At 45.0% G+C, this 14,266-nt stretch overlaps 1 protein-coding gene across 1 annotated transcript in view; it reads left to right on the plus strand.

Moving 5' to 3' along the window:
* Positions 1-4,080, plus strand: part of SLC1A3 (solute carrier family 1 member 3) — a 109,183-nt gene extending 105,103 nt beyond the window's left edge. The window contains exon 10 of the mRNA XM_075328573.1: positions 1-4,080. This exon is cut by the window's left edge and continues 1,130 nt beyond it. The gene's annotated coding sequence lies outside the window, so the exon portion shown is untranslated.
* The last annotated feature ends 10,186 nt before the right edge of the window (positions 4,081-14,266 follow it).

Here is a 14,266-nt window from a genome sequence, read left to right on the forward strand (position 1 = left end):
CTTAGTGTAGAGTCATTATAAAGAGTATCATTCTCTCTGGAGGACCAACATTGCATTGATTTCAGTAGGTGCTATGTAATACTTCATTTCTCCTGCGGGAGTGCTGCAAGAAAATTGAACACATGCTAGGGGCTCCAGCAATTGATCACATTGTAACTGGTTTATCACTAGGAGATTCTTTCAATTGAAAGGTATTTCCAATGTGGATATCCCCTTAAAATGTAGGCTACTGTTTAAGATACCATTACTGTGAATTCTCAAAAAAAAAGGGATATAGTATTTTTTTATTAAAATTAATGCCCCCTTATCAAATATACTCTTGTGGTTCACCGAACATTAAAAAAAAGATTATGATGATAAAATGGTTATTCTATGATGGGTTTTGCTGGAATTTTTTTTATATTTTTTCTTATAATTACTTGAAGGCTTCAATCTCATCTCCCCTTGCCTTACAGAGTATAACATTTGATGGCAGCTATGTCTTTTTATTTTTTTTTTATTTTTTTTTTACGATATATTGATGCTGCTCTCAAGTCAAAAGTACCTTAGGGTGTGTTCACCTTTAGAAAAATATGACCCAGGCATGTCCCATTTATCCCTATGGGAATCAATATTTGCCACAGTCTGTTAAAAGGCCAGATAATCCCTCTTTCCCAACTTAAATTGTCTTCGGTTTATCTTTCAAATTGTCTCTTCAGGGAGGAAGAAGATGAACTCTAGCGCCACCTATTGGAAGTAGCAATCCTAAACGTCAAAAGGGCCCTTTAACGAGCATTGTCATATGACATAGAATTTATGCCATATCAGAACCTCAATTTGCAGTGTTTTGGGGTGATTGCCCCTTGTCAGTGCAAAGAATGAGATCTGATCTGGCTGTGTGAGAAGCTATAGTGGGGTCTAAGGGGAAAACTTTTCTCCTTGTGGAGACCTGACAAGCCAATCTCGTAGTCAGTGAGGAGTCTTATAGCTGCAATCCACCTCTGGGAAATTATAAAGTAGTCTCTTCAAGGAGGAATGAGATGAACTCTAGTGCTACCTACTGGAAGTAGGGTTTATCTATGGAATTCTTATTTCTCTAATTGACTCGGTCATATTCCATTTTAGTGGTGGTTTTCCTTGTGTTAATGAATCAGGCCCCAGGAAAGCAAAACGTAGTGTCCAATATGGTCGTATACAGAGTCCTGTGGATCTATGGTACATTGGAGATTATCTCCAAAATGCTTATGGACTATGTATGAATCCTTAATGGAAATGCAACATTGGTTCATGTCTACAGCAGTCTCTGTTGACTAGATTATCGAAAGGGCAGATGTCACATGGCCGCCACTATTTTGTAGGACTATGGGACTACCACCTAGCCTCCCTCTTTGCCATAATGCAATCTTATCCAGCTAAAAAGACAAGGAGCAGAGGCCATGCTTCAAATACCCATAAACCTTAGATAGTGGTCAACCAATGCTCTAATTGACAAAACATTCTTTATAGATAGATTAAGGAGTAAACTGCTGCCCGCCACCTCTGGTGATGGAAAATCCACCAGGGGAAAAAAGAATTGGGTGTTGTCATTAAATATACAGATTATGTCAAGGAAAATCATAGGCAGTTGCAGGATCTGGGAGCCGGTTGTTTGGCATTGAGAAGACAGAGATAGTTTTCTATCATCTCTGCCTTCCCATAATGGTTAAAGGGAAGCTGTCACCAGATTTGGTGACTATAATCTGCGGCCACCACCAGTGGTCTCTTATATACAGCATTCTAGCATGCTGTATATAAGAGCCCAGGCCACTGTGTAGAACATAAAAATGACTCTATAATACTTACCTAAATGGTCGGTACTGTGCAGATGGGTTTCTCCGTTCTCCGGGTGCTGCGCCTCATCTTTTGGACATCTTCGTCCTCCTTCTTCTGAAGCCTGGGTGCATGACGCGTCCTACGTCATGCACATGCCCCAGCATTGAGGTCTTGCGCAGGCGCACTTTGATCTGTCCTGAATGTCTGTGCATGACGCGTCTGCAAAAAGTACAGATAGGGTCTTACCCGAGTAGAGTAGTGGATACGAAGGGATCAGGAAGGCTCACCTGTAATAGTTGTGAAAGTCACAATTACTGAGTAAACGTGTACCAACAGCTGCTGAAGCTACCTGGTGGAAGATGATAGGTGCAGATCAAGGAAAGGGTTAAATGCCGCAATGCTGTTGAAGAAAATCCAATAGCAAATGGATAGCAATCGTGATTATTATTGGTCTATGCGTTTCAGAGATTATTCTCCTTCTTCAGGACCAAAATTAACATTGGCTAATGTGATTTTTGGTCCTGAAAAAGTATAATAATCTCTGAATCATGAAGATGAATAGAAATCATGATTCCTATCTATTTGGTCTTGGATTTTCTTCAACGACTGCGCGGAGTTTAACCCTTTCCATGATCTGCACCTATCCTCTTCCCATAAAAGTTAATGGTCAACTAGTCAGTCCAAAATCTAACACATATGAAGGCCCTAAGAGCCATCTTTAAGGCTAAGTGGAGAGAGGAATGCGCACCCTCCACTCCTATATATTGGTCAGATAGGGTCTTTGTCTCCAAGGTGGAATTGGGGCCCAGAAAAATTTCTACTGCTCAGGAGTCACCATTAACCTTAATTTGACTCCATTGGCTCCATAGAGAAAAACATACTATTCTCCTTCTTCTCCTCCTTGGCCAATGTGATTTTTGGTACTCAAGAAGGAGAATAATCTGCGAAATGTGTAGACAAATAAAGATCACGATTCCTATCTATTTGGTTTTGGATTTTCTTCAACGGCAGCACAGTATTTAACCCTTTCCTTAATCTGCACCTATGATCTTCCCATAAAGGTCGAATGGTCAACTAGTCCTTCCAAAATCTAACGTGTATGAAGGCCCTAACGATCATCTTTAAGGCTAAGTGGAGAGAGCAATGCACACCTTCCACTTCTCTATATTGGTCAGACAGGGTCTTGGTCTCCAAGATTGAATCGGGGCCCAGAAGGAGCCATCATTATCCTGAATTTGACTCCATTGGCTCCATAGAGAAAAACATACATATCCTTCATGTGCAATTTTGACTTACCAACTGCACATGTAATAGTATGCGTTGTTGCAAAAGACCAGCTCCCTGTTGTGTACATGTAGTCTTAGGTTTACAAATGTAATGACTAAGGGTTTTTTAATAGTGTTTTCAGTAGGGTTCCTGTCCATGGCAATTAAGAGTACCTCCATAATATGTCTTACAGCACGCCATCGTTTTTCATTGACAGATTGAGCAAAAGTCTTTGAGGGAAACCCATTGGCACAATATTGGCCAATCGCCCAATCGCAACTCATGGGACCTGTATTACGTCCCTGTGCATGAGCCCTAAAATCCAATGCCCTTTGGGTTTTTTACGTAAGACACAATATAACGGAACATTTCTGTCCATCACGATAGAGTTAATTAACATTTAGTTTTAAAATGTGATACAAATACTGACCAGACATTGAACCCAAATGTATCTCAGCCGCTGTTCTTTAAAGGTTATGTAATTCCTGTTCTGTATATATATATTGTGTAAAAGAAGAAGAGATCATTTTTTTAAGTGCAGAGTGTGTACTATCTGAGAAATATCTCAGCTCGCTAGAAAGTTTTAACTGGGTACATTTTTAAAGAAGATCTACAGGCATTACACAAGTCAGAGATATACAGTACAATATAAATGCTATATTTTGCTAATATGAATAGAGAAATAAAGATCTTATGAAATGTAAGTAGAGATATTTTTTATAATAGATATAAAAAATTTCTATGTACAAACTTAACTTTAGAGTGTAACTGTTTTTGAATTTTGTGAACATTTTGATAAAGTTCTAATGTTAAAATTTTTCATTTATTTGTTAATTTTTATTTTATTTTTTTTTTAAATCAACTTGTCTTTTTGTCAAGTAACTAACTGTTTTCATGAATCAGGTACGATAGAAGTTTCTTTTCCACATGTCCTTTACTGGTTCTGTTTTCATGTACCCAGTGTGGATTGAAGAATTGTACTTTGTAGGTGTATTTTCAATAAAAAATAGATTATAAAAGAAATCTTTCTACTTTTTGTACCTCGTTTTGGATTCTTTTATTTTAAAAATAAAGCCAAAGTTAAAAAATTCAAATTTAGAATTGATAAAGTATCAAAATTGAATTGAAAAAGTATATGGAATACATGAAAAACTGTAATTTAACAGGGATAATAAGAGAATTAGAACAGGAAAAAATTACAAATTAGAAAACGATTGTTAAAAATATAAAGTAGGTTGTGTGGGGAAATAAGGTGAGAAAGAGTGAACTGTTAAAATGTGGTAAGAAAGTTTAAGTTAAAACAAAGAAAGAAATCATAAAATTTAAACATTAGAATTGAAAATATTTAAATAGTACAAAAAAATTGTTTCAAAATAATGCATTTCCAAGTTATTATCTAATTATATGAGTATGTTGTTAAACTTACATACAACTAAAAGCATGATCTGAGATCAGATGTCCTAAATTTATTAAGACTCCAGATTAGAGATGGCTCCAAGCTCCAGATTAGAGATAAGTCCGGAAGTCCGGTTGGGTGGGTTCAGCGGGACTTTAGATACAGTTCAGTTTGGGACACAGACTTGACCTGTACCACAATGGAAGTCACTAATTGGGCAGTTCAGATCTGCACCCACATGCAGCCAGTCATAAACAGACCACTTCTGTGGGTGGGCGAGGTTTTTCCATTCTTTTTGAGGGTGCATGCTACATCCGATCATATTGTTGTTACACCCAGTGTGAGCTGTTCAAGCACCGCAAGCGCCTCGCACATGGCTGAGCATTGAGCGTACCTGAGCACAATGATGCGAGCGAGTGGTTTGCATATGTAAAGCACCCGATCTCCAAACTCAAACTCTGTTATTTGTGTACGAACACCGAATCTCGGGATCGCTCATCTCTACTCCAAATTAGTCCTCTAAATTATTTCCAGACCCCTTGATAAATTCAAACAAGACCCTTTAATTAATAAGAACTCACACCAATCCTCTAAATTATTTCAGACCACAGATCAGACAACTAAATGAATTTAGACCCCCAAACCAAATCACAAATTAATCAGACCTCAGACCAGACCCTGTAATAATTTCCAACATCAGACCAGGCTCCTCTATTTCTTTTCTAGGCCTTGATTTTGGCACTTTTTACACTTTAGGGCACTGTTGCCCATGATGTTACGTGGCTTTGTGATCATAGGACCCTATTTTCCAGGCTCCCCTGTTTGCAGGCCCCATGGTAGTTACACTATGGGCTGAATGTTTTGACTATGGGGTCTGTAGACAACAGTGACAACTGATAATCCCATAGTTATACCACTGCTTATATTTATTTTTATGCTAACCACTTACTGTATTTTTATTATGTTTGACAGTGAATTTTTATATTTTTCCCAATGTAATTGTCACTGCACAGATTAGGGAAAGGTGCAGCATGACGCCAAACACCCAACAGACAGTGGTTAGAAGAAGACAAACTTGTACATTGGGGACATTTTAACAATGGCGAGCCCTAGCGCTAATGAGAGGGAAGATGAACACCTCCTCCACTCACCTGCCGCTGTACCTTGCAATCTTAACCAGTCCCCCTACAGGTTCCTCACCTGTTACCAACCAGTGATCTCAAGCCCTTATTGACCCAACAATAGTCCTGGCTAGGGTGTGGGCAGGTAAGGATCAATAGTCCCACTGCTGCAACAATAAAAAACACACCAGGAAAGGAAGACAGACAGGGGAAAACACCACGACAGACTGCTGCAGTCAACACCAAGACTGCAGCCACACCAGCAACTTCAAGATAGGGCTCCACCAGCTCCTTCCACTTCCAGGCCAAACATCCAAATGAATGAAAATAACTGGCACCCTCTGCTGGTGGCAGAGGGTATATAAAGGGACTGGGAGTGGTCCCAAATCGGAAACACCTGAGACTGCTTGCTGGCAAGGAATACTGACATTAACCCTCTCCTCTCCAAAAGAAAGAAAACATTTAATATTGAGAGTATAGCTTGGAAATTACTCTCAAGTCCTGCATCTGTCACTAGTCTCATAAAGCAAAGAGACAGCTGAGACAGTAATAAGTGTATTAGAAATGTTTAAATATGAAAAGTAAGCAAATCAGTAAACTAATCAAAGGTACATTCTATAGATTGTGATTATACATTAGGGAAATGTATTCTCAAAATAAAACAGGTGAGTAGTAAGTACCCACAGTCACTGGCATAGCTTGAAGCTCATATGCCGCAAATGCAAAATCCAACAGAAATCCCAATTATCATTCACCTTTAAGTGTTTCTTTATCACAATGCAGTCAAATATCAGATAAAAGTAAACTATGAAGGTTCCTAATAAATGGCATTGCCTTCAAATGTCACAGATGCCAGTCACGTTTGGCTCTATACCTGTGCATTAAATAGCACTTTTAGCAGTACCAGCCTCTCACCCTACAACAGTGCGGCCACATATCCACTAACAGTGTCACAGTGTCAACATATCAGGGCAGCCTCATATCCTATAACAATGTAACGTGGCTCAGGGAAGTGGTCATGGGTGAGTACTGCTTCATTAACATTCCAGCAGGATACAGAAAATTGGAGAGTCTGAGTGTGAGTTTGTGTAGTGGTACTGCGGCTACTGTGAACATCTTCAAATTGAGGCCTGCCGCACTCCATACAGCAGGAGACCCATTTGTCCCCAAAATGAGGAAGCCAGACAAGTTTGTAAAAACAAAGTTTTCTTTATTTAAAGGGATATTCCCATCTCCAAGATAGTATCCCAATATGTAGTACCTGTAATAATGATATTATTAGCAAATACGTACAATTAGAAATTTAGTATAGTTCTCCTGATTAGCCATGTGTCTTACCTCGTATGCAGGGCATTGCAGGACCTTAGGTATCCATAGTTATGACCACTAGCCACTCACTAACTAACTTTGACTATATGCGTGGTCATAACCATGGATACCTAAGGTCTAAGCGACATAGTGAATCATAAGAACTATACTACATTTATAATTGGAGGTATTTGCTAATATTATTATTATTACACCTACTACGTATTAGGATATGATCATGGAGATTGGAATACCCCTTTAAGAATAAACTTAGGTACAAAGGTTAGTAGGTAGTACACTTGAAGTTTTCTTCTGCGCAACACAGAGGGCCACGCATGATGATTTCGGGCGACGGCACTTTTGTTACACAGGCAGAACAAATACAGTGAACCTCCATCTTCTTCATACAGGGCCACACAGTGTAACGCCTTCCTGGATCCACAGAATCAGACGGGCTGTAATGGACAGACTAGAGGGAAGCCACTCACCAAGCAGGACCCCCAGAACCCTGAAACCCTTTAACCCCTATACAGGGATTTGGAATTAGACAGGGCCCTGGAGATCACTACCTGTGGAAGGCTGCAGTCTGAGAGAGTAGTCACCAGGCAGGGTCAAACCAGGAATTGCGGAACAGGGACAGAATCGGCAGGCAAGGACGTAATCAGAAACAAGCAGAGGTCAAAACCGGATTGGGCAGCGAGGTACAAAAACAGCAGGCAGAAGGGTAGTCAGGAAACAAATGGTAATCAGCACACGAATTCACAGGACGAAACAGGAGCCAGAATTTCCAGAACTATCTATGGCAGAGGTCAGCAGACAGGAGGGGTATTAAAAAGGGTGTGGTGTCTTCCCATAGGCTGTAGCTGAATGATGTTACTTCAGCTGCGAGACACCCGCCACCTACAGAAAGCCAGTGGCACTGCAGATCCCTAGGAAACCCAGACCAGTGGATGAGCGGAGCCTGCGCCCACCGGCGCCGCTGGCATCGACTACTCTCCCATCACCAGCACTATCCACGGCAGGAACACGGCGTCGCCTGGTGATCGGAGTAGAAGTCGATGGAGCGGACTCCGGTGGTGACGTAACACACAGGTCATTGTTTTACGCTGTGAACCTGGTACCCAGAGTACATGCTGTGATCCCTTATGAAGGCTACCCACTTCCCGTGTCCTCTGCAGGGCAGATTATTTTCCTTCCTAAAGTTCCCCATGACTGGCCAACATTGGACTCACCTCCCAAAAGTCTCTTTCTAGCAGGTATCACCTACCTGCTTGTATGGTAGAGCTCTGTCGCCACTAAATGTTTCCTTGCTGGACTTGCTCCCTTATACTTAACACACACACACAACATGTCTCTTCTATCACAAGGTGTTCTACTAACTAGCCTTTAAGTGCTGGATAGAAGATAGGGTATCATGCCGCGCTACTGCCAATGAAGAAATTGTTGATTTGATGTTAATATTTTTTATTTCATAGGTCGACGCGTTTCTGGGATCAAAGTCCCCTTCCTCGTGACCAAGAAAATCAACAAAGATTCCTTTCACAGTATGATGCCACCATAGCCCCTAAACATAGCCCCCCAGACTCTTCCCACAGTATTATGCCCCTACATTGCCCAACACAGTATGATGCCCTCCAGACTCCTCTCACAGTATGATGCCCCCACATCCTCTAACAGAGTATGATGTCTCCCAGACTCCTCTCACAGTATGATGCCCCCACGTCGCCCAAACACAGTATGATGCCCTCCAGACTCCTCTCACAGTATGATGTCCTCAGGTCACCAAAACACAGTATGATGCAACCCAGACTCCTCTCACAGTATGATGCCCCCACGTCGCCCAAACACAGTATGATGCCCCCCAGACTCCTCTCACAGTATGATGCCCCACCAGCCCCTAACACAGTATGATGCAACCCAGACTCCACTCACAATATGATGCCCCATCAGCCCCTAACTCAGTATGATGCCCTGAGACTCCACTCACAGTATGATGCCCCATCCCCTAATACAGTATGATGCCCCCCAAACTTGTCTTACAATATGATGCGCCCACAGCCTCTAACACAGTATGATGCCCTTGAGACTCTACTTACAGTATCATGACCTGCCAGCCCCTAACACAGTAGCATGCCCTGGCCTACAGGCCCATTCACAGTTTGATGCACTCACAGTCCCCCACACATACTATGAAGCACCTCAGTGTCCTCTCACAGTATGATGCCCCCACAGCCCCTGACACAGTATGATGCCCCCAGACTCCTCTCACAGTATCATGCCCCCACATCCCCTAACATGGTATGATGCCTCCCAGACTCCACACACAGTATGATGCCACCACAGTCTCCCGCACATACAATGGGGCCCCCCAAACTCCTTTTGCAATATGATGCCTCCACAGTCCCCCACACATACTATGGTGCTCTATATTCTCTTTTGGTCTAATACTATGGTGCCCCCTAGACTACTCTCACAGCATGATGTCCTACAGTCCCTAACACACTATGATGCCTCCACAGTCCCCCACATGTACTATGATATCTCATACAGCACCTCCTCCACCCAACAGTGTCCCAAAACAAGCATTCCACTTGCCTGCTTGTCCTGCCTCTCTGCTACTAAGCTGGTTGCTGCTGCAATCACATAACCTGAGAATGTCACATGATCTGAAGGTTGCTATCCAAAACGAACGGTGGAACGAGGATCTGTTGGGTTCTCTACACCAATGTGTTCAACTGTATCTGACTCCTAAGGACATACAGTACTATGCAAAAGTTTCATAGAGCTGCGGAAAAGATTCTGCAAAGTAAGAAGCTTTCAAGAATTAAAGTGTTAGTTTATTCTTATCAATTAAAACATGCAAGCAGATGACCCTAAGAGAAATCAAAATCCTCTCAATATTCGACAACTTATAGCTTTCAACACTTTTTCTGGTCACCTGTACAAAGGTTATGGAGGAGCTTAGCAGGAGGTTGCACCAAACATCCTAGAAGAGCTGGGGTCAGTCCTCCATGTATAAGGCTTTTGTGGATCCTTCTGTTTCTTGATCCCAGACAGACGGGTTGATGTGAGATTAGGGCTCTGCGGGGGCCGGATCATCACCTCCAGGGCTCTGTGGGGGCCGGATCATCACCTCCAGGGCTCTGCAGGGGCCGGATCATCACCTTCAGGGCTCTGCAGGGGCCGATCATCACATCCAGGGCTCTGCAGGGGCCGGATCATCCCCACCAGGGCTCTGCAGGGGCCGGATCATCACTTCCAGGGCTCTGCAGGGGCCGGATCATCACCTCCAGGGCTCTGCAGGGGCCGGATCATCACCTCCAGGGCTCTGCAGGGGCCGGATCATCACCTCCAGGGCTCTGCAGGGGCCGGATCATCACCTCCAGGGCTCTGCAGGGGCCGGATCATCACCTCCAGGGCTCGGATCATCCCCACCAAGGCTCTGCAGGGGCCGGATCATCACCTCCAGGGCTCTGCAGGGGCCGGATCATCACCTCCAGGACTCCTTGTTCTTCTTTACGCTGAAGATCGTTCTTAAAGATAACCTAACAGTTGAAACATGCTGGCCAACCCACAAGCGGCATGTATCAGGCACAGGCTGTATGATTTCAGCTATATGTACAGAATGATTCTAAAACAAGAAGTTTCAGGAAAAAAAAACATACTTTAAAAGCCACCAGGGACTGATCTTCCTCCTCATCGGGGTCTCCACCTGACTGCAGTTCTTCATTTTAACCAACTTGAGTGGGCAAACTCTCACATTCGATGGTGTCCAGCATGTTGGAGAAGTGCTCTCTTCATGGATGAATCCCGGTTTTCATTGTATAGGGTAGATGGCAGACTGGCAAATGGTGGTCACACCAGATATTGACTGGTTTTCTGACCCCCTTCCAACCCCCGGATCCCTCCAACCTGTAAAACTGCACATTTTAGAGTGGGCTTTATTGTGGTCAGCCTAAGGCACACCTGTGCAATAATCATGGTGTCCAGCCTAAGGCACACCTGTGCAATAATCATGGTGGCCAGCCTAAGGCACACCTGGGCAATAATCATGCTGGCCAGACTAAGGCACACCTGTGCAATAACCATGCTGGCCAGCCTAAGGCACACCTGTGCAATAATCATGCTGGTCAGCCTAAAGGGTACTTTACACGCTGCGATCTTGCTAGTGAGATCGCAAGCGATCGTAACCGCCCCCGTTGGTTGTGCGACACGGGCAAATCGCTGCCCGTGCCGCACACGCACAACATCGCATGGACCTGTCACACGGACTTAACTGCCCTGCAACGTCGCTCTGGCCGGCGAACCACCTCCTTTCTAAGGGGGCGGTTCGTGCGACGTCATAGCGACGTCACACGGCAGGCGTCCAATGGAAGCAGAGGGGCGGAGATGAGCGGGACGTAACCTCCCGCCCACCTCCTTCCTTCCGCATTGCCGGTGGACGAAGGTAAGGAGATGTTTGTCGCTCCTGCGGTGTCACACATAGCGATGTGTGCTGCCACAGGAACGACAAACAACATCGTACCTGTCGCAGCAGCGATATTAAGGAAATGAGCGACGTGTCAACGAACAACGATTTTTCACGTTTTTGTGCTCGTTGATCGTCGCTCATTTGTATTACACGCTGCGATGTCGGTAACGGCGCCGGATGTGCGTCACTAACGACGTGACCCCGACGATATATTGTTACCGATATCGCAGCGTGTAAAGTACCCTTTAGGCACACCTTAGCAATATATCATGCTGGCCAGCTTAAAGTCCGCTTTACACACTACAATATATCTTACAATGTGTCGGCGGGGTCACGTCGTAAGTGACGCACATCCGGCATCGTAAGGTACATTGTAGTGTGTGACAGGTACGTGCGATTGCGATTGAACGGTAAAATGTTCATCGCACGCATGTCGTTCATTCCTCATGGATTGAACGTCAGGTTGTTCATCGTACCCGGGGTAGCGCACATTGCAGTGTGTGACACCCCGGGAACGATGAACAGATCTTACCTGCGTCCTGCGGCTCCCGGCCCACAATGCGGAAGGAAGGAGGTGGGCGGGATTTTTACGTCCTGCTCAGCTCCTCCCCTCCGCTTCTATTGGTCGGCTGCCGCGTGACGTTGATGTGACGCCGAACGTCCCTCCCAATCCAGGAAGTGTACGTTCGTCGACCACATCGAGGTCGTATGGACGGGTACGTGTGATGGGGGTTAATCGTATGTGCTGCACGTTCAACACGTTGAACGTGCCGCACATACGATGGGGACATTGCAAATCGCATACGATATCGTATGCGAAATTGCAATGTGTAAAGCAGGCTTAAGGCACACCTGTGCAATAACCATGGTGGCCAGCCTAAGACACACCTGTGCAATAATCATGTTGCCTAATCAGCATTTTGATATGTCGCACCTGTAAGGTGGATGGATTATCTCTGCAGGAGGAGAAGTGCTCATTAAGGCCTAAAACACACATCCGTGAAAACCACGTCCGTGTAAAACGGGCCATTTTTCGGGTCCGTTTTCCGTTTTTTAGGTCCGTTTTTATGGTATGTGTGGCCTGCGTATGTATCCCGTATGCTAGCCGTATGTGCGTGTGAAATGCCCGTGTGTGCGTGTGAAACTTAACTGACATGTGTTTGTGTTGTCCGTGTGGAATATCCATGTGTGATGCAAAATGTCGTTTACTACATGTCGGCAGACAGCAGACAGAGTAGCGGGATGAGAATGAACTCGGGTGAACTTCACCCGACTTCATTATCATGCCGGGGCTCTGTCTGTGCCGTGTACTGATTAGCGGTCACCGGTGAAGGATTCACCGGTGACCGCTAATCCCCCGAGTGACTGAAGTGTCCCCCCCTCTCTCATACTCACCGATCCCCGATCACCGGCGCTGCACGGCATTCACACTGCTCCAGCGGCTTTTTCTAATTTGAAAAAGCCGGCCGCTCATTAAACAATCTCGCATTCCCTGCTTTCCCCGCCCACCGGCGCCTATGATTGGTTGCAGTGAGACACGCCCCCACGCTGAGTGACAGGTGTCTCACTGCACCCAATCACAGCAGCCGGTGGGCGTGTCACTATGGAGTATAGAAATAAATAAATAATTAAAAAAACCGGCGTGCGGTTCCCCCTGGTATTCTCAGGATGGGGAGCCCCACGTTATGGGGAGCCCCCCAGCCTAACAATATCAGTCAGCAGCCGCCCAGAATTGCCGCATACATTATATGCGACAGTTCTGGGACAGTACCCGGCTCTTCCCGATTTGCTCCGGTGCGTTGGCAAATCGGGGTAATAAGGAGTTATTGGCAGCCCATAGCTGCCACTAAATCCTAGATTAATCATGTCAGGCGTCTCCCCGAGATTCCTTCCATGATTAATCTGTAAGTTACAGTAAATAAACACACACACCCGAAAAAATCCTTTATTAGAAATAAAAAACACTAACAAAGTCCCTCATCACCAATTTATTAACCCCGACAAAGCCCTCCATGTCCGGCGTAATCCACGGACCTCCAGCTCTGCTACATGCAGGTGACAGGAGCTGCAGAATACACCGCCGCTCCTGTCACCTCCACGCAGCTAATGAAGGCAATAGCGCGATCAGCTGAGCTGTCACTAAGGTTACCTGGATCCAGCGGTGGCCGCGGGCAACCTCAGTGACAGCTCAGCTGATCGCGCTACTCACCGCCGCTCCGGTCAGCTCCACGCAGCAACTGAGGTGAGTACCGCGATCAGCTGAGCTGTCACTGAGGTTACCCGCGGCCACCGCTGGATCCAGGTAACCTCAGTGACAGCTCAGCTGATCGCGCTATTGCCTTCATTAGCTGCGTGGAGGTGACAGGAGCGGCGGTGTATTCTGCAGCTCCTGTCACCTGCATGTAGCAGAGCTGGAATCGACGCTGGAGGTCCGTGGATTACGCCGGACATGGAGGGCTTTGTTGGGGTTAATAAATTGGTGATGAGGGACTTTGTTAGTGTTTTTTATTTGTAATAAAGGATTTTTTCGGGTGTGTGTGTTTATTTACTGTAACTTACAGATTAATCATGGAAGGAATCTCGGGGAGACGCCTGACATGATTAATCTAGGATTTAGTGGCAGCTATGGGCTGCCAATAACTCCTTATTACCCCGATTTGCCAACGCACCGGGGCAAATCGGGAAGAGCCGGGTACTGTCCCAGAACTGTCGCATATAATGTATGCGGCAATTCTGGGCGGCTGCTGACTGATATTGTTAGGCTGGGGGGCTCCCCATAACGTGGAGCTCCCCATCCTGAGAATACCAGCCTGCAGCCGTATGGCTTTATCTGGCTGGTATTAAATTTGGGGGGAACCGCACGCCGGTTTTTTTAATTATTTATTTATTTATTTCTATACTCCATAGTGACCC

The sequence above is a fragment of the Anomaloglossus baeobatrachus genome, chromosome 1 (genome assembly GCF_048569485.1).
Source record: "Anomaloglossus baeobatrachus isolate aAnoBae1 chromosome 1, aAnoBae1.hap1, whole genome shotgun sequence".
Taxonomy (NCBI): Eukaryota; Metazoa; Chordata; class Amphibia; order Anura; family Aromobatidae; genus Anomaloglossus; species Anomaloglossus baeobatrachus.